Here is a 19,923-nt window from a genome sequence, read left to right as displayed (position 1 = left end):
GCATTGCACGCGGGGCCCTTCTTGGGATCTCTCACTCAGCACCCGCGTTAACTTGTTCTTCCATCTTCCTGGAACACTGGGATTATAAATGTAACCCAGATGTCTGCTGTGTCCCTCTTCACCTTGGAGATGTAGCTATAATTGTCTTGGACCTCTGCCAATCCCACAAGTTGGGAAGATCTAAAACCCTCTCTTTGGATTTCTGCAAATTTCAGAGCCCCTGTGGATGCTGTGTGACATTGACCCATACCGTATCCTCAGATCCTTGCCTGCTCTTCTGGAAACTCACTCACAGTGGGCATGAGGTGAGCATGGTGGATTTGACCGATCATTTAGGCAGCCTAGAGGTGATTTTCTGTATCCTGCTTTTTCTAAATAAAATCATTTTCTCTCAGTTGTCTCAAACCAAGCACTTTAGTAACCAGTGTTTTCTTGAGGTCGCTCCTTCCTTCCCTAGGAACTTATTCATGTGACCTGGTGGTTTCACCTGTCTCTTCTATCCCTCTGAGGCCTCTCCACTGTCTTCGTGACCATCTCTTATCCAGCTGGCAGCAATGTTCTGCCTTTCTTTGAGTTTTCTTAAAGCTGGGTAACAAGCAGTGGTCTGTAGGGCAAATGTCGTCTGCCAGTGCGTGTTAATTTGATATGCACCAGTAAATTTTGCATGCCTTCAGATGAAGCCTGTACTCCTCATTTGGCCACAGTTGCTACCACTCCCTGCAGCCTTATACTTGCAGCGTCACTTGTTTACATAACTTGCCTCACTCCTAGAAACGTGAGTTTGCTACCTTTGCCCTAAATAATCCACTTGCATAAACTGCAGGTTTTACCAAATCTTTCCATAAACAGCCTATAAAGGAGAGGATGTGATATCAAACACATCGCAGCAAATAGCTCCCACATTCCCCACTAGAATGTCTGTCCTTTGTCCTTCTCTAGTCAGGCCCCCGTTGGGATATTTTTATTTACACTGTCCTTTTATTTGGTGTCCAACCCCACTGACTTCCCTTAGGCAGAGCAATTCATATCTGTCCTGCCAAACCTTGTGTTCTGAGAGATTCCAGCATGCAGAAAAACAAAGAGCCCTCCAGTTAGCAGGACCCGTCTTCCTTAGAAGGTGGTTTAGAGCATCTTGTACTAGTTGATCTTGTCTTTTAAGTTTCACCCCAGCCACCTTGTCCCCACACCTGGAAGCTTGTGAATGTATTTTTTCCAAAAACTATAAGGAATTCTTATGAGGAATTTTGGTGAATACAATCTCCTCTTTTGTTGCAAAAGAAATGGAGAAATGGAGGCCACCCACCTGGGAATATAATGAAGAGTTTGGGATATTTCAAGGAAAGACAAGAAGCAGTGGTCATGAGCTTGGGAACCACAGTACCCCTGGGAAGAGAGCACTCCCCAACCTCAGTGGGATTCAGAGGAGGAGCTCTGAGATCAGAGGGAGAGGTTAACATCAATGATAACAGGAAAAAATGATCACCTTCCAGAAAAAACTACAGCAAAGTCAGCCAAGACCAGGTGAACTGGTAAAGAGCTTACAGTGTCCACGAGAGAACTTTAGTGAACACCAAAGAGAATCCTAGCAAGGGAAAGGAAGGATGTAGTATCTCGGAGGCACAGGATTCCAGTAGCCTAGAACTGGGGGCCAGTGATGGTTTCTATACCTTTTTTGCTGTAGCATCCCTTTCATGGTCCAGCATGACTAGGAAAAGAAACACAAGTTATACAGAGAAGTTGGTAGGTGGGAGTTTGTCTATCTCTCTACCTGTAGCTCTCTCTTTGTCCATTGTGTGTAGCATATGGTTCTGCTTTTTATGATACTGACTAGTAGCCTCACTTCTTTGGGGCTTTAATATTGATCAGATGCATATAAAATAGAACAGACCTGGATTTAAATCATTTCTCCATCATTACTAGCTTTCTAACTTTGTTAAATCAATTCACTCAGTTTGTCCATTTGTGAATTGGAGATAGCAATATTCATCTCACAGAGTTATTGTGATTTAAAAAGAAAGTGAGATGGTGTAAATAAAGGAGTGAACCTACTATCCTGATTAGTAGATGCTAAAGAAAGCAAATTTCTTCTTTCTCCCTACTTTTTTTAAACCAACTGAGCCCCATGTTAACATTCACAATGTTTTCACACTCAGTAAGTAGGATGCTTGAGATGTGGAGATTTATGTCTGTGCTCTGCCTCACCTGTGAAAGTGTGATTGATTTTGACTAGTTCTTTTGTTGTTGTTGTTGTTTGAGACAGAGTCTTGCTGTGTTGCCCAGGCTGGAGTGTAGTGGTACAATCTCCGCTCACTGAAACTTCCACCTCCCAGGTTCAAGCAATTTTTCTGCCTCAGCCTCCTGAATAGCTGGGATTACAGGCACGTGCCACCACACCCAGCTAATTTTTATATTTTTAGTAGAGATGGGGTTTCATGTTGGCCAGGCTGGACTCGAACTTCTGACCTCAGGTGATCCACCCACCTCGGCCTCCCAAAGTGCTGGGATTACAGGCGTAAGCCACTGCACCCAGCGGATTTTGACTAGTTCTTTCTACTGAAATATACAAAGTCACCAGATTATTTTAGTAGACTATTTCTCACAGAGGGTTCTTGGGAGTCCAGTTTCTCCCCAAAAAGAAATTAGTTTCTTGTAGATACCATCCAGAGAAACACATGTTCCACTTCTTTTTATTTGAAATAACAATGAAAAAAATTCATTCTGCTGACTTCTTAAGCTCTACCAAAATTAGATATGTTTTAGGACATAAGGATACAAGGTTACATGTATTATCTTTCTATAGAGCACATTTCAAAGACAGGCACACCAACCAGCACTTTTGTATGAAGTTTGTAAGTAAAATCAAAGTTGAGCCTGAAATACAAATTTATTGCAGCCTTCGTTGCTTGTTAACTTGAATTAATAGTGCCTGAGCAACTACAGTCAGACTTCATCTACACATGAAAAATGAAGTGGAGAATTGAGTAAATTATCTTTATATGGGCCAGGCAATTAAGACCAAAAAGCGGTTAGTTAGCCTGGATTATCCAGATTCTGGCCTTATCGGAAGGCTGCATCAGAAAGTCAGAATAAAACACCTTAAAAAAAAAAAAAGTAAAATAATCACAGTGTTGATTGGAAAGGTGCTGGGTAGATAGCCATCAAAGTTAGTCTCCCAAAGAAGGATCCCAGCCATGAAGAATTCATTCAAGCTTGCCCAAATAAGAGAGACTTGGGCAGTAATTAAACTCCTGCATATTTCTCAAACCCAAAGAGAAGGCTTTCATTTGGACAAGGCACTTTTTACAATAGGTCTTCTATTAAAGACAAGGTTTTAGGGGTTTTTAGAGACTTTAAAAAATATTGCCAATTGTACCATGTTCTGGAGCAGGAATGGGCAAGGAGACCTGTGTTTCCCAAGGGAAATGACTCACGTCCCAGAATCATAAACTCAGCTCCAGCTTACTTTCCAGGAGCCTTCACAAAAGGCTCTACTGGTTTATACAGGACTGGGCCTTCCCATTCTTATCCCACTCACAGAAGATCTCCGTGATGGCCTTCCCATTCTTATCCCACTCACAGAAGATCTCCGTGATGGCGATAGTGGAAGGAAAGTATTTAGTCCATCCACTTGCTGTCAAGTCAGTATGGAAGCTCCCTGGCCCTTAAGATTCAGCTCAGTGTTGACAACAAAGTCTGTAACCACAGTATTACAGTACAGCCTGTAATCACAGAATCACGGTAAGTTTTACTTTTGCCAGTTCTCAGTCATATATTTTTCGGCAAATGACAAAACCATTCTGAGCTGCAGTTTCCTCACAGGTAAAATGGAATTTTAAGATATACCTTCTCACGCCTGTAATCCCAGGCTTACTTTGGGAGGCTGAGGCGGGTAGATCATGAGGTCAGGAGATTGAGACCATCCTGGCTAACATGGTGAAACCCTGTCTCTACTAAAAATACAAAAAAGTTAGCCAGGCTTGGTGGCAAGCACCTGTAGTCCCAGCTACTGGGGAGGCTGAGGCAGGAGAAGTGCTTGAACCTGGGAGGTGGAGGTTGCAGTGAGCTGAGATCACACCACTGCACTCCAGCCTGGGTGACAGAGCAAGACTCTGTCAAAAAAAAAAGTACCTTATTAGAGAATTAAATAAAATAATACTTATTCTATGCCAAGCACATAGGCACTCAACTTGATTTCATCACTCCTTATTTTAAAGATACTTAAAGTAGTTCCAGGATAGGATCTCAACAAACATTTGTTAAATGAAAGAAAAAAAAAAAAGGAAGCCATGAAGGGAGACAGCCCAAAAGGAAATGAAGCCAAATATTCTTCTCAAATAGGAACTGGAGGGCTGTGTGTCATGCAGGTCACCTCAGAGATCCAGAAAGATCGCTCTCTTGTTTGGGTTGAATTGCTCTGGGCAGAGGCCCACTGCAGGAAACTCTGAAAGACCACTGTGCTAGGCACCCTCCTCTCACTCTCAGCAACTCCCTTACCAACTTCCACCTCATGTGGTTCTGCAGTTGTCCATTCAAACACATGATAACTTGCTGCTGTGGATTTCATAAACTCTAAATCCCTGGGATCCATGTGTCTGGAGTAGAAGAACTATTCCATGCCCATTATCCTTGACATAGGAATGGACAGTCATGCTGCCAGGCCTAGATATCTCTCCAGCCCTGACACGTTCATAGGGTTCAGCCAAACCCACCTCCTGATCCCAGACACTGCTTTTCAATCTTCCCAGTTTTAACTCTTTCCCAACGTACTTTGTATGCAGGAATGATGTGAGGGAATAAACTCATATGTGAAAGTTTTTTTGTTCTCATTTATTTACATATTAGCAATTGTATGCTTTCTTTCTACTGGACAAGGATGTCTCTGAGCACTACATATGCCCTCCTAAGAGGGCAAGAATGACTGGTCATATGGAGCTGTACTGCATTTAAAAGAGCAGAACTGTACGTATAGCGGAAATAAAAACAAAAACAAAAAACGAAAAACACTACATTGGACTCATGACTTGCAACCAAGGGAATATCCAAGGTTGTGTTTCTCTCTCTAAATAATATCTTTATGGCAGTCCCAAAACTGTTGAAGCTGTTATCTTCAATGGTTGGTAAATGTTTAGTCCTTGGGAGTTAAAGGCTCATTGGATAATATAATCTTTTTTTTTTTTTTTTTGAGGGACGATATCCTTTCTGCTGGGACTCTCTGACAAAAGTTTGTGAAATGGTTGATGCCTTCTGAGAATGGGTTTATATGCACTGCAGTCTTTTATGTGCCAGCACCCCGAGCAAGGTAAGGCAGTCCGTAATCACAGCCTTTGAACATCGTGGTTCCATTAGGCCGGTTGTACAGGAGCAGGCCTAATGTCTGGCTTTTCAAAGTTTAGAAATAGATGCAGTTTTGTGTTGCTTTGAGGCAGATGTTGGCAAGGTGTTTATACGCAGGAGGAAGAAGGGAAAGGATAACATTTGAAGCATTTTAAACTGCTTTCTGCAACCACTGATGTCCTTCCTGCAGCCCCCAGTTGTGTGTGCCAGGGACTGGTTGTAGCTTGTAACCCACATCTCCTAGGACTGATGTGGTGATCAGTGTGGGTTTCCAGGCTACCTGATGATTAAGAACTTCTAACCATGACACTGTACAGTCATCATCTAGTGTATTGAGAGACTGCAATTCTTCCGCAGCTGTAAACGTCCTGAGATCTCAAGGGTATCAAAGCAAACAAAGTTACAGAAAGGAAGAATGCAAAATATTCCATTTATTTTCCGGCCCACCACCAGGCGTCTGCTTCTTATTCTGCTTCTGTGTAAGTTTGTGGTGCGTGGTCCAGTACTTCATTCTATGACTGGTTGACTTGAAACCCCATGTGTGAGGAGGGAATTAGCAATCACTGATCGTGAAATGGGCAGAAGTTGCAGTACCCTTCTATTGCACTATGCTTTCACCCATTCCTGCTGCTCAGCTCTCTCTTCAGGGAAGGTAGATGTAGCATCTGGTCAGGAGCCCTAGCTCCGGCTCCTTGGACAAGGAGTTTCTCTTTGCAAACTATTCTACAGTCATGCCAACTCCATCTAAATTGCGTGAGCAACACAGTGGCAATGCAGAATAAAATGAACTCGTCCTAGGTAGAATAACAATGCTGCTTTTGAGCCTTCCTATCTGATCCATCAGACAGAATAGACCAGGATCTCTGATAGAAATATGTACCACAAAGAAATACAATGAGTGTTTGTTTCAGTGTTTGGATCCGTATGTCAATGGATGGAACGCTCTGGTAAAGGGATTCAATATTTTTATTATCAATTACAAGTACATTTTTAACTAAAAATATAAACTCATAGCAGCATACCTTTGAGTCCTTTCCTAAAGACCCCCATATCTCAAATTGGTGATAAACCAGAGAACTATAAAAGTTTATACAGTTTTTCCCTCAATGCATCCCTGGAAATCTTCTTGAGAAGCAAATCATCATAAAGTTGCTCATATTTTCCTATAGGGACAGCGCCATAATCAGGAGTGGAGATACTGATGAAGAATCTGGACTAAAATAAATCATAAATATGGCCACTGATCTACCATAAATGCAAAGCCATAACTGCTATAAACCTCAGTGATCACTTAACATATTAAAATTATGTTCTAAATCACAGAGGCCTATCATTTTATTACTATCAGGGACCTTAGGGATTATCTTGTCCAGTCCACAATTTGGAGATAAGAAAATTTAAATCAAAGATGATTAAGTCATTTGCTTAATTCACTTAACAACAGAGCCAGGAAAGGGCTGTGGCTCCATCTTTCCCTCCACTGAGTTCTTCCTTGGCAATCCCCCACAAGTTAAACAGGTACATGCTGATAAGAAAAGGGTGAGAATGTGCATATAGTAGATGGAAAAATTGTTTCATCATATGTGACCACATGTTAGCATTTCTATTATAATAAAATATTATTTTGAGATCATTTAATAATTCTTTTTTTTTTTTTTTTGCTTTTTTATTTTTTACTTATTTATTTATTTTTTTGAGATAGGATCTCACTCTGTCACCCAGGCTGGAGTGCAGTGGTGTGATCACAGCTCACTGCAGCCTCAGCCTCCCTAGGCTCAGGTGGTCCTCTTACCTCAGTTTTTGTGTTTTTAGTAGAGATGGATTTTCACCATGTTGCCTAGGCAGGTCTCCAAGTTCTGGGCTCAAGAGACCCACTCACCTCAGCCTTCCAAAGTGGCTGGGATTGATTACAGGCATGAGCCACTGTGCCTGGCCTTATCCTCGAAATTTAGGAGAGTATTTTAAGGGCCAAAAGAATTCCTTTTTCTACTTCTTAATAAACTTTTCTAAGCCATCATAGACTCCCAAAAACATTCCATTAGTACCGGAGTCTTTTACAAACTTTTTATGTAAAAGGCCACAAAGCAAATATTTTAGACTTTTCAGGCCACACAGTATCTACACGAACTATTCCGCTCTGCCATTGTATCACAAAAGCAGTCACAGAGCATACACGAAAGAATGGGCGGGGCTGTGTTCCTGTAAATCTCTACCCATGGACACTACAATTTGAATTTCATATAGTTTTCATAATTTTTATATGTCACAAAATCACAAAATGCTATTCTTCATCTGATTTTTTTCCTTCAATCATTAAAAAATACAGAAACCATCCCAAGCTTGCCACTTTGCAAAAACAGGTGAAAGGTCATATTTGGTCTGTGGATTTGTTAACCTGTCTTAGCGGGAAGAAAAGGGGTTAGAGGTTCAACCCGGAAAGATTTAGTTTCAAATTTTGTTCATGCCTTGAGATTGTGACTTAACTTTTCTATCTTAATTTGTCCACCTGTAAATGCAGGTGATGCTATCTATTTCATAGGGTGCTTGTGAGACCGAGTGAGCTGACACTCATAGAGGGCCCAGTATAGACCCTGAGACTAACATATCTTTAAACATTAGTTCTCTTCCCTCCCTTTTCCTCTTCCTAACCTTCATACAAGTACATACACACACGCGCGCGTGCACACACACACACACACACACTTTTTGCTTTTAAAAAAGTTACTGACTGGGCACAGTGGCTCACACCTGTAATCCCAGCACTTTGGGTGACTGAGTTGGGTGGATCACTTGATGCCAGGAGTTCGAGATCACCCTGGGCAACATGATAAAACCCCAACTCTACAAAAAGTACAAAAAATTATCGAGGCATGGTGTTGCATACATATAGTCCCAGCTACTCAGGAGCTTGAGGTGGGAGTATTGCTTGAGCCCAGAAGGTCAAGGCTGCAGTGAGCCAAGATCACACCAAGCACTTCATCCTGGGTGACAGAGCAAGACTCTGTCTCAAAAAAAAAAAAAAAAAAAATTACTCTCTTTTCTTCTTATCTCTTTTCTTTTTCCCTTTCTAAGTTACCCACTGTGGCACTGAAGTACATGAAGGCTTACCCAAGCCTTGGGTTGTGATGGTTGGACAATCAGTTTTCTTTGTTATATGGACCATCTGTTTTCCCTTTGCTGTTTTTCACTCCTTAAAAGAAAAAACAAAAACCATACCAACAAACCACAAACAAGAAACCTCACATCTTTAGGAATCCAAGTGTAGGAAGCAACAGATATGAGGACTTGGGTGATTAAGGCAAGAAGAAAACTTTGATCAACTCATTTTGCTTCCAGGTAGATGGACTTCAGTTTCCTGACCAAGTCAGAGTCCAAAACCTTCCACAGCTGTCACAGGGAGTCATCACCAAGCTTAGATGTGTGGCCCAGCACTTGTTGCCATTTCTCAGGCCTTGACTTGGGGCCCAATCCAACTGACCTCCAACCAGCCAGAGTCATGTCCCCTATGACCAATTCTCCCCTCATTGCTGGAGCCTTGGGAAGTTCCCACCAATGCACAGCCTGGTGTGTGGTTAACACCAAAGTGCTCCAATCTTTCTCTGAGTCACCAACAACTCTAAAGAGAGAGACAGGAAGTGTCAAAAGGGCAGCTGGATGGATTTGTATGGAAGAAAAGGCCGGGGGTGGGAAGCTGCCATTTTCCTTGACATAAAGGCCAGGGGCCAGTTGGGAAAGGGTAAGTGAATAGGAACATACCATGGACACTTACCTCTGTAATCAGACCTCTAAATACCCATTAGAAAAGTTGCCTACATTCTTCCTATCTTCTTCAGTCATTGCCACAGGGGACAGACTGGGGCCCCTCTAGTAAGGAAGTACGAAGCAGCATGGCAGGGCACTGGGGATTCATGAGTTGATGCAACCATAATTTCGGTTCCCAAAGAGCTTGTGCTAACGACGAAGGGACAGGCAACACACAAGAAAACAAAAGTGACCATGCCCTTGGTAAGTACTGTCCTGGGGCAACACTGGGCCGTAGGAGCTCCTAAGAGGGCCTCCGGTCCAGCAGCCCCCAGACTTTTTGGCACCAGGGACTGGTTTCATGGAAGACAATTTTTCCACGGACTGGGGAGTGGTATCGGGGGGATGATTTTGGAATGAAACTTTCCACCTCAGATCATCAGGCATTAGATTCTCATAAGGAGCACACAACCTAGATCCCTTGCAAACACAGTTCACAACAGGGTTCTTGTTACAGTGAGAATCTAATGCTGCTGCTAATCTGACAGGAGGCAGAGCTCAGGCGGTAATACTCTGATGCTTGCTTGCCGCTCACCTCCTGCTGTGCAACTGGAGTGGGGGGAATTGGGTGGTGATTGGGGACCCCCCTGCTCTAGTCTAGTCCGTGGTTGATAGGGAAAGAAATAACAGTCAGAGGAAATGACACACACACTAGGCTAAGGGAAGAATAAGGAGGGCAGAGAGAGAAGAAAGAGGGAGAGGGAGAGAAGAGCTAGCATTTGGGGGTTCCTTTTACATGCCAGGCATCATTTCTGGATGTTTATGTGTATGGCCTCAATTATGACGTGGTTACTATGATGATCCCCTTTTACATCATGGAACAGAGAGGTGAGGTTACCTGCTCAGTGTTACACAGCTAATAGAATTCAAATCAGGCATTCGGGCTCCAGAGCCTCCACTCCTAACCACTACACAGAGAAAACAGCAAGAGAATATGGCATGTTCAGAAGTAATGGCAAGTTATCTAGTGTGATTGAATGGAACCACACTTGTGAAACAGATGCATCAAAAAATGAACACACTTTGACAATTCCTCAAAAAACTAAAAATGGAACTATCATTTGCAATCTGATTACTGGGTGTATACCTGAAGGAAAATAAATCATTCTACCATAAAGACACATGCACATTGCAGCACTATTCACAATAGCAAAGATGTGGAATCAATCTAAATGCCCATCAAGGATAGACTGGGTGAGGAAAATGTGGTACATATACACACTGAATAAATACTATGCAGCCATAAAAAAGAATGAGATCACGTCTTTTGGGAGAACATGGATGGAGCTGGAGGCCATTATTCTTAGTAAACTAATGCGGGAACAGCAAACCAAATACCATATGGTCTAACTCATAAGTGGGAGCTAAACAATGAGAACCGATGGACACATAGAGGGGAACAACAGACACTGGGGCCTACTTGAGAGTGTTGGGTGGGAGTAGGAGGAGGAGCAGAAAAAATAGCCTTACTAGGCTTCGTACCTGGGTGATGAAATAATCTGTATACCAAACTCCATGACACAAATTTACCTATATAAATAACAAACCTGTACAAGTACCCCTGAACCTAAAATAAAAGTTAAAAAAAATGAACACACTTAACATACAGTGTAGAGAGAGATTCCTCAACACTATTCTCACTACTGTACATACAAAAAGTGATCACTGGAGCAAGCTGGATAGAATTTGAGTCACCTCTATGATGCTTGCTGGGAAAGCTACATTTTCTTTATATTGTGTAATTATTTTTAAAAAAGTAAAAGAATTAAGATACTAATATAAAATTTATATGAAAGTTCTAAATAATATCTTTTCAACATTTTTGGTGAAACACTTGAGCTTGCTTCCACTAACATAACTTTTATATAACAGATTTTAGGCTTCAAATGGTTACAGGGAACTTCCAATTAAGAATTTTTAATGCCCATCTTTTAAAAGTCTTGATAGTCACCGTCAATGGCAAATTTCATGCACAGAGACAGGCAATAAAACGTTTACAATGTTTTATTTTGCAACCATTGAGAATGGTACAAAAGTTGAAATTATTAAAATGTCTAAAAGCTCTTTTTCTTTCATTGACAAAGGTGGAAACGAGAAAGGATTTCCAAAGCAATCACAGTCTTAAATAGGGCATTTCAAGATAATGGTGGAGCTTGTATTAGCAGAATCCACGTGCAATGTTAGGGCAGACGCCTTGTAGCTAGCTGAGCCACGACTAAAAGGACATGCCATCCACAACCAGACAGATGTATTCAATTATGTGAAGAAAGAGTTTCCTGCTCCACAACTTATCAGCATCTTGGGAGGCTCACTGTGCCCTGGTACATCTGGAATACGAGCTTCACCAGCATCTCCAGAAGCACCTTGTTCACAGTGCACAGTGGCTTGCTCCATGGCTGCTGCTGGGGGAGACATCCAAGCCTGGTGTTGTGCTCAGCGCATCTGCAGCAGAGCAGCAGGCATTAGTTGGGGCTCCCTATTCCTGCTCCTGGAATTGGGATACGCCTTTAGACCTGCTGTGCCACCCTTTGAGAAGCCCTGCACAAGGCTGCTCCCAGCCTGAGGCTACCAGTTTGGCTGCCCCAGGGCTGAACGAATCAATTTCTGATGGCACATCTGTAACTCATTCATGGCTCACCAACTGGGAAGTTCTGAATTAAATAGTTCTTAAGCATGAAGTCTCTGGAGCCAGACTGCTTAGGTTTGAATCCCAGTTTCTCCTCTTCCCAGCTCTGTGTCTTTTGGATAGGTTAATTAAAATTTCTATTTCCTAGTTTTCTCATCTGTAAGGTCCTAGGCCTTTGTTTACAGTAATTGACTTTTCACATGAAGTGCTTTTGACTTGTCCTCAGTACTCAATAAATGTGAGCCATGATTGTTACGCTAAGATCCTTGAGTTGAGCATCACTTAGTGACTGAATTTAGATATGGGTTTAATTGTTGAGACCTTTACCCTCCAAGTCTTTTTTATCTTTTATTCTCAATCACTTAATATTCTTTTTGTTGTTGTTGTTTTTTTTTTTTTTGAGATGGAGTTTTGCTCTTGTTGTCCAGGCTGGAGTGCAGTGGCACAATCTCGGCTCACTGCAACCTCTGCCTCCCAGGTTCAGGTGATTCTCCTGCCTCAACCTCCTGAGTAGCTGGGATTACAGCTATGCACCACCATGCTCGGGTAATTTTGTATTTTTAGTAGAGACAAGGTTTCTCCATGTTGATCAGGCTGGTCTCAAACTCCCGACCCCAGGTGATCCACCCACCTTGGCCTCCTAAAGTGCTGGGATTACAGGCATGAGCCACCGCGCTCCGCCTCAATCACTTAATATTCATTTATTTATACATTAATTTAGCTAACATTTATTATGGCACCTATAATATGCCCACTCTGTGCTGTGTTCCTGCATTCATGGAGCTTGCATTAGAGTAGGAAAGAAAATATCAAACAAATAAATATAAATATGGAGACTGAATGTGATAAACGTGCTATGAGGGAAAATGCAGGACACTACAAGATAATTAAACAAGATCACTAAATTATTTAATTCTGTTTCAAAGGTGGTAGAAAATTGCACTTCAAGCAGGGGACATGTAAGCGGAGGCATGTGCTGAGTAGGAGTTGTCAAAAATGTGGGCAGGAGTTGGGAATGAACTCTAAGGCTGAGGAAATAACATGCACAAGCCCTTCAGGCATGAAGAAACTTGGTATATATGAGAAACAGAGAAACCAGTGGGCTAAACATCATGAGTATTTGTGTGTAGACAGGAGCAGGCTCAGGGCCTGAGAAATAAGGAGTGGTCGGATCTTATAAGGCCCTTATGGCTGATCTCAGGGAAATGCATTTTTAACCTAAGATTTTGAAGGTTTTTGAGTAGAGTAGAAAGATGATGCAAACCGTGGTGCATGTGGAATGAACTGGAAGGCAAAGGAAGCTGAGAGCCCATTACGTGCTATTTTCAGTAACCCCAGGTAAGAGATGACAGCGATTTAAACCAGGTGGTGGCAGTGGAAATGAGATAGGTAGATGGATGACAATATGTTTGGTAAGTAGATTGATATGATCTGGTTAAAAATGGGATGTGGAGGCAAGATAAGGAAGGGGAAGATAATTTTGATTTTCAATTGTCTGTTGAGCTAATAGCTAGATGGTGGTGCCATTGTACCGGGATTTGAGAAGAAAAATGAAGAGTTTTAAGTTTGAACATGCATTGAAGTATTTGTGAGACAGTTATATGAAGAAGTGTCTGGAGAGGCAATTGACTATATCTATAAAATAGTAGATTATATTTTTTTTAAAGCAAAGGGGAGTCACTGACATGTAGTTGTTATTTAAAACCAATGGACCGGACGCAGTGGCTCACGCCTGTAATTCCAGTGCTTTGGGAGGCCGAGGCAGGTGGATCACCTGAGGTCAGGAGTTCAAGACAAGTCTGACCAACATGGTGAAATGCTGTCTTTGCTAAAAATACAAAATTAGCCAGGCGTGGTGGCGCATGCCTGTAATCCCAGCTACTTGGGAGGCTGAGGCAGGAGAATCACTTGAACCCGGGAGGCGGAGGTTGCAATGTGCCGAGATTACGCCACTGCACTCCAGCCTGGGTAACAAGAGCACAACTCCGTCTCAGAAAAAGAAAAAAAAAGCCAGTGGAATAGAGGATATTGCCTTGGGCATGAATGTAGGGTGAAAACCAAGATGACCTAGTTCACAGCCTGAAGTCCAGCATGTGGACTGAATGCAGGTGAAGGAGGCCACGGTGAAAGAGTGGCCAAAAATATAGAAGAAAATCCTGTCTTTATAGGTTGGCCAACGTGATGACACAAGAGTGAGGAAAAGAGAGTATTTCAAAAGGATTGACTGGCCAACTGGGTTGAATGCTGCTGAGACAGCAAGTGGGAGAGCATTTAAATGTGTCATGGATTGAGCAATAGATGTCATCAGTGACTAACCAGAACATTATATGGCCTACAAAGCCTGAAATGTTTGTTATCTGACTCTACAAAAAAGTTGGCTGATCCATGATCTGTAGTGAGTGATTTTTCTAAATGCCAGATATAATTCAATAATTTCTCATTGCTCTTAGATAAAATCCAAAATTTTTCCTGTAATGAAACCTAGATCCTGGGTTCATACTAATCTCATTCTACCTGCCCACTGCCCCTTCCATTTTTCCATCTGTTCTTTGTGTTTCTTTCTATCAATCCCTCTCTTGCACTTTTTTTTTTTTTCATCTTTGTGCATAGGATTCTTTCTGTTTGGAATGCTATTTTTTTCTTCCCCGTTTTCTATCTTCCCTTCACTCCACTGTTAATGTCACACTACAAAATTTTGGTTTTCTTTCAGATAGAAAAATAAATATCTTTTCCTTAAAAATGATTTTCCTGACCCTCTCCATCTAATTTGGTCATCCTGTTACACTCTCTCATAGCATTGTCCATCTTATGATTGTTTTAAACAGCTTTATTAAAATATAATTTGCATTCCATGAAATTTATCCATTGTAAGTATACAATTTAATAATGTTTAGTAGATTTATAGTTGTACAGCCATCATTACAATCCTATTTTAGACAATTTTCATTACCTAAAAGAAAAATCCCTCATGTCTGCATGCGTAAATTCCTGCTCCTGCCTTCAGTCTTAGAGATTGCTAATATGCTTTCTATCTAAGTTTGCCTTTTAGGGACATTTTACATACACAGAATCATATAATATGTAGTCTTTTACATCTGGCTTTATTTACTTAAATAATGTTTTTGTGGTGCATTTATGTGTAGCGTATTTATTCCTCTTCATTGCTGAATAGCATTCCATTGTATAGATGCCCTACATTTTGTTTATCTACTCGTCAATTGATAGGCATGTTGGCTAGTTTTCAGTTTTTGGTGATGATGAATAATGCTGCGATGGACAGTCATATAAGTGGCTTTGTGTGGACATATGTCTTAATTTCTTTTGGATAGGTTCCTAGTAGTAAAATAGCAGGGTTGTATGGTGAGTTATGTTTCACTTTTTAAGAAACTGATGAACTGTTTTCCAAAGTGGCCCTACCATTCTGCACTATGACTGACAATACCTAAGGGTTCCAGTTTCTCCATATTCTCACCAACACTTGGTGTTCACTGTCTTTTTGTTTATAGTTATTCTAGTCAGTGTGTAGTGGTATCCCGTTGTGACTTTAACTTTTGTTTCCCTGTGAGTAACAACTTTGAGCATCTTTTTACGTGTTTATTAGCCTTTTTCATATCTTCTTAGTGAAATTTCTTTTAAAATATTATGCCTATTTTTAATGCTTTTTAAAAATCTTTTTGTGTTGTAAGAGTTCTTTACATATTCCGGACACAAGTAATTTATAAGATATCTGATTTACAAATATTGTCTCCCAGTTAGCCTTGTCTTTTTCATCAGGTGAAGCACAAAAGTTTTTAATGTTGATGAAGTCCAATTTATCAGCTTTTTCTTTTTATGGATCATATGTTGGTTTCTTACCTAATAATTCTCACCCATTTCAAGATATTGAAAATTTCTCCCTTCACTTGTTCCAGAAATTCTATATTTTTAGCTCTTAGATTTAAGTTTATAATCAATTTTGAGTTAATTTTTGCATATGATGTGAGGTGAGGGTCTAAGCTTATCATTCTGTATGTGGATATCCGAACACTGCTGTACCGATTGTTGAAAAGACTATCCTGTTCCTTTCTAGTTGTCTTTGCATCTTTGTTGGGCACAGGTTGACTATAAATACCAGGATGTACTTCTGGACTCTGAAGTCTGTTCCATTCATCCATATGCCTATCCCGCGTTAATACCATACTGTATTTCTTACTATGGCTTTAGAGTAAGTTTTGAAATTTTGTAGTATGAGGCTTCCAAATTTGCTTTTTTCCCCCCAAAATTGTTTTGCCTACCCTAGATCTTTTGTTTTTCATATAAATTTTAGAATCGGTTTGCTAACGTCTACAGAAACACCAATGGGAATTTTGATAAGGGTTATCTTCAATTTAAAGATCAATTTCCAAAAGCTGTTATATTATTTTTGAGTCTTCCAGTCCATGAATATGTAATTTATCTCCATTGATTTAGATCTCCTTTAATTTTCCTTTGCAGTGTTTTGTAGATTTTAGTTCACATGTCTTGCATATTACTTGTTAAACCTAGCCCTAAATATTTTATTCTTTTTGATGCTCTTTTGAATTCAATTTTTTTAATTTTATTTTAAGATTTTTCTTTGCTAGTAAGTAGAAATACCATTGATTGATATATTGATCTTGTATCCCGAACCTTGCTAAAACAGTTAATTAGTTCTAGTGGTTTTAGGATTTTCTACATACAAAATTATGTCGTCTGCAACTAAAATGGTTTTACTTCTCCAATCTAGATACCAATAATTTTTTTTTTTTTTTTTTTACTTTCTTTTTTTTTCTTCCCTATTGCACTGGCTCGCTGGTGCAATGTTGAATGACAGCAGCAAAAGCAGGTCCTTGATATTAGGTGGAAATCATTCAGGTTTTTTTTGTTTGTTTGTTTGTTTGTTTTGAGACAGAGTCTCACCCTGTTGCCCAAGCTGGTGTGCAGTGGCACGATCTTGGCTCACTGCAAGCTCCACCTCCCGGGTTCATGCCATCCTCCTGCCTCAGTCTCTCAAGTAGCTGGAACTACAGGCGCCTGCTACCACACCTGGCTAATTTTTTGTATTTTTAGTAGAGACGGGGTTTCACCGTGTTAGCCAGGATGGTCTTGATCTCCTGACCTCGTGATCTGCCCGCCTCAGCCTCCCAAAGTGCTGGGATTACAGGCGTGAGCCACCGCGCCCGGCCCATTCAGTCTTTTACTGTTAAAAATGATGTTAGATGTGGATGTTTCACAGATTCCCTTTGTCAGAATCTATAAATCTATTCTTACTTTGTTGAGTGTTTTTTTTTTTTTTTAAGTCATGAATGGATACTGAGTTTGTCAAATGCTTTTTCTACATCTATTAAGATAATTTTTGTTTTTATCATTTAGTCCATTACTATGGTATATTATATCTATTGCTTTTTGTATATTAAGCAAATCTTGTATTTCTGAAGTAAAAGCCACTTGGTCATGGTGTAGAATTCTTTTTGTATGTTGCTGGATTTTGTTTGTTGAATTCTGTTAAAGAATTTTCTATGTTCATGAGGAATATTGAACTACATAGTTTTCTTTTCTCGTGATGTCCTTGTCTATGGCACTCTGTAATTCTTTACACTCTGAATTTTATACACACACACATGCACACATATGCTATATGTACTATGTATAACCCAATCATAATGTGATTAATGTGCATCTCTCCAAATAGACTGCAAGCTCCATGAGGTCAGAGATGTTGTCTGTCTTGTACATTTCTGTGTATAATACACACTGAAGTCATAAAAACAGTTAGGATATCTAGGGCACCATTATTTTATATTTTGATTTAAACATTAAACAAATATTGCCACCTCTGTGACCAGCATTTTTGCATACTTTGCTCTTATTTAGTTCTGGTCAATACACTGCAATCAAGTAGGTTTGTTATTGATGTTAAACGTTAATGAAGGAGTATACAGATACATCTGTCTAATCTTTGTATTGGCTCTTCATTTCATACTCTGAAGGTGATTTTGAATCCAGAATCTGTTGCCTTCCATGAGTTACGGTATTCTCTTCAAATTGTGTTAAAATGTCTTCTTGGTTTTCCTATATGTGATTAAGATGTCACCATAACTCTCTTCTTCCATTTGGGTTACAATAACAAAATAGCATAGCCTGAGTGGCTTATACAGAACAGAAATTTATTTCTCCAGCTCTGGAGGCTGAGAAGTCCAAGAGTGAGGTGCCACAATGACTTCTTGATTGATGAATGGCCATCTTTTCACTGTAACCTCACATGATAGAATGGGCGAGGGAGGTCCCTTAGGCCTGTTTTATAAGGGCGTGAATCCCATTCACAAGATACGTGTGCTCCTGACCTAATCACCCCACAAAGGCACTACTTCTCAAATCATACCCTGGGGATTAGGATTTCAACATATGAATTTTGGGGGGACACAAACTTTTGGCCCATAGCATTATCTTTCCTGACCAGCACACAGACAATGTGCTTGAGTTTTCCTCCGTCTGTTTCATTTTTTCAGAATGCAGAAATTGTCTGAACTAGTTTGTTGTTTACTCTTTTATGTGCTCTGTCTCCGAGCTGATGGGCTCCATGGCAGATCTCCACCACCTTGGTCACCTGTTAACATTACAGATTGTCCCAGCAGTCAAATTACCCTAAAGTTGTTCATCTTCTAGTTCCAAGCTTAGCTAAGGAACGATTTTGTTGTTTTTAGCATGCTTTCAAATATTCAACTCAATCTGAGTTTTGACCATTGCTACATTATTCTTATAAATAAATGCTACCATTTTTGTGTCTGCGAAGTAGAATAAAGAAGGCAGTTCATGAGCCTGTCAACTATGCTCTGACAACCAACAAATATAAACATCTAATGGGTTGCTTTTCTTCATCAATAAATGGTAGCATTATCTTTAGGGTTTAGAATTCTTTGTGTTTTAAGTGGCATTTTATAGAGAAGTGCTGAAGAATGTAGCTGCTCCTAGTTAAGCTCTAGCTCTAAGTCAGTTTCTTAATCTGTAAAAAAAAAATTGACAACAATTATAATTTATTCTTTTGCTGTTAAGATTGAATAATATAACTTACATAAAGCACTAGTACTGTGCCTGACACACAGTAAGTTCACAATATATTGTTTTGTTATTATTATTGCTGAACATGGTATTAGCATTCTGTCTACCTCTGTGGGGATTTCTGCATGATAGAAAATTATCTGTGACCCCTCATGCAAGTAGTGAGGGTTTGAGATCATGTATTTTTTGATAAAACACAGATGACCTCGCGTTTTCCTGCAGTCAGTAATCTCTGATAATTAGCATTACCCACCAAAAGAAGACATTTAGGATCCAAATCAAAACATACACAGTGCCTTCCCCTTTGCTTTTGACTCAAAATAACTTGGATCCAAGTAGCAACATTTATTTTTTTAAAAATAAATCTGTAGGCATCTATCTTCTACTCATTGCTTTGTTGTATATTAAGGCAAAGCAGCTTTGTCTGTGGTATGTACAGCATTGTATGCATCTGCTGTGGTAGCTTTTCAGGTCTATAGTTTGGCTCCGTGTATGTACAAAAGGACTGGAAATTTATCAGAGAAAATGCTGACTCAAAATGCCTGTATCCCCAAAGAAAATGTTTATCAGGAAGATCATTGTAGATACTTGGAAGGGAGTAAAGAAATTATAGAATTCAATTTTGTAGCAAATCGCACTGGCTAGAGCATCTCTAGAGCATATGATAATTTCTGCAGGGTGAGAAACGACATAATAGTGAACATCTACGTACCATTTGACACTTTCTACAAATAATCTCACTAGCAGAATCAAGTCCACGAATGTTCACAAATCTGTTGGAATTCCCACTGCTTCTTACACATGTTGTACTTTATTTAAACAGAAGTAAGAGTCCATTTATTATTTTATGCATTCAGCTGTCAAAATATTGAATAACTGTTATACTTATCTGGTAAGATGCCCATAACACATATGAAAGGTATTATATTTTTAAAAGAGTATATGTGTATACTATGTGTGTGTATAAGTATATATCTATGCAGAAATAGGAAAAGTTAGGAAGAATCTGTACTAAACAATTGCCTCTTGTCGATAGAATTTTGATGATCAAGGTATGAGAATGTTCATTTTCTTTATTACATAATTAACAAAACAAGTGGTATGTC

This window comes from Chlorocebus sabaeus, chromosome 21 (assembly GCF_047675955.1).
Source record: "Chlorocebus sabaeus isolate Y175 chromosome 21, mChlSab1.0.hap1, whole genome shotgun sequence".
Classification (NCBI taxonomy): Eukaryota; Metazoa; Chordata; class Mammalia; order Primates; family Cercopithecidae; genus Chlorocebus; species Chlorocebus sabaeus.
The sequence above is the reverse complement of the archived record's forward strand: the minus strand, read 5'-3'. Positions refer to the sequence as shown.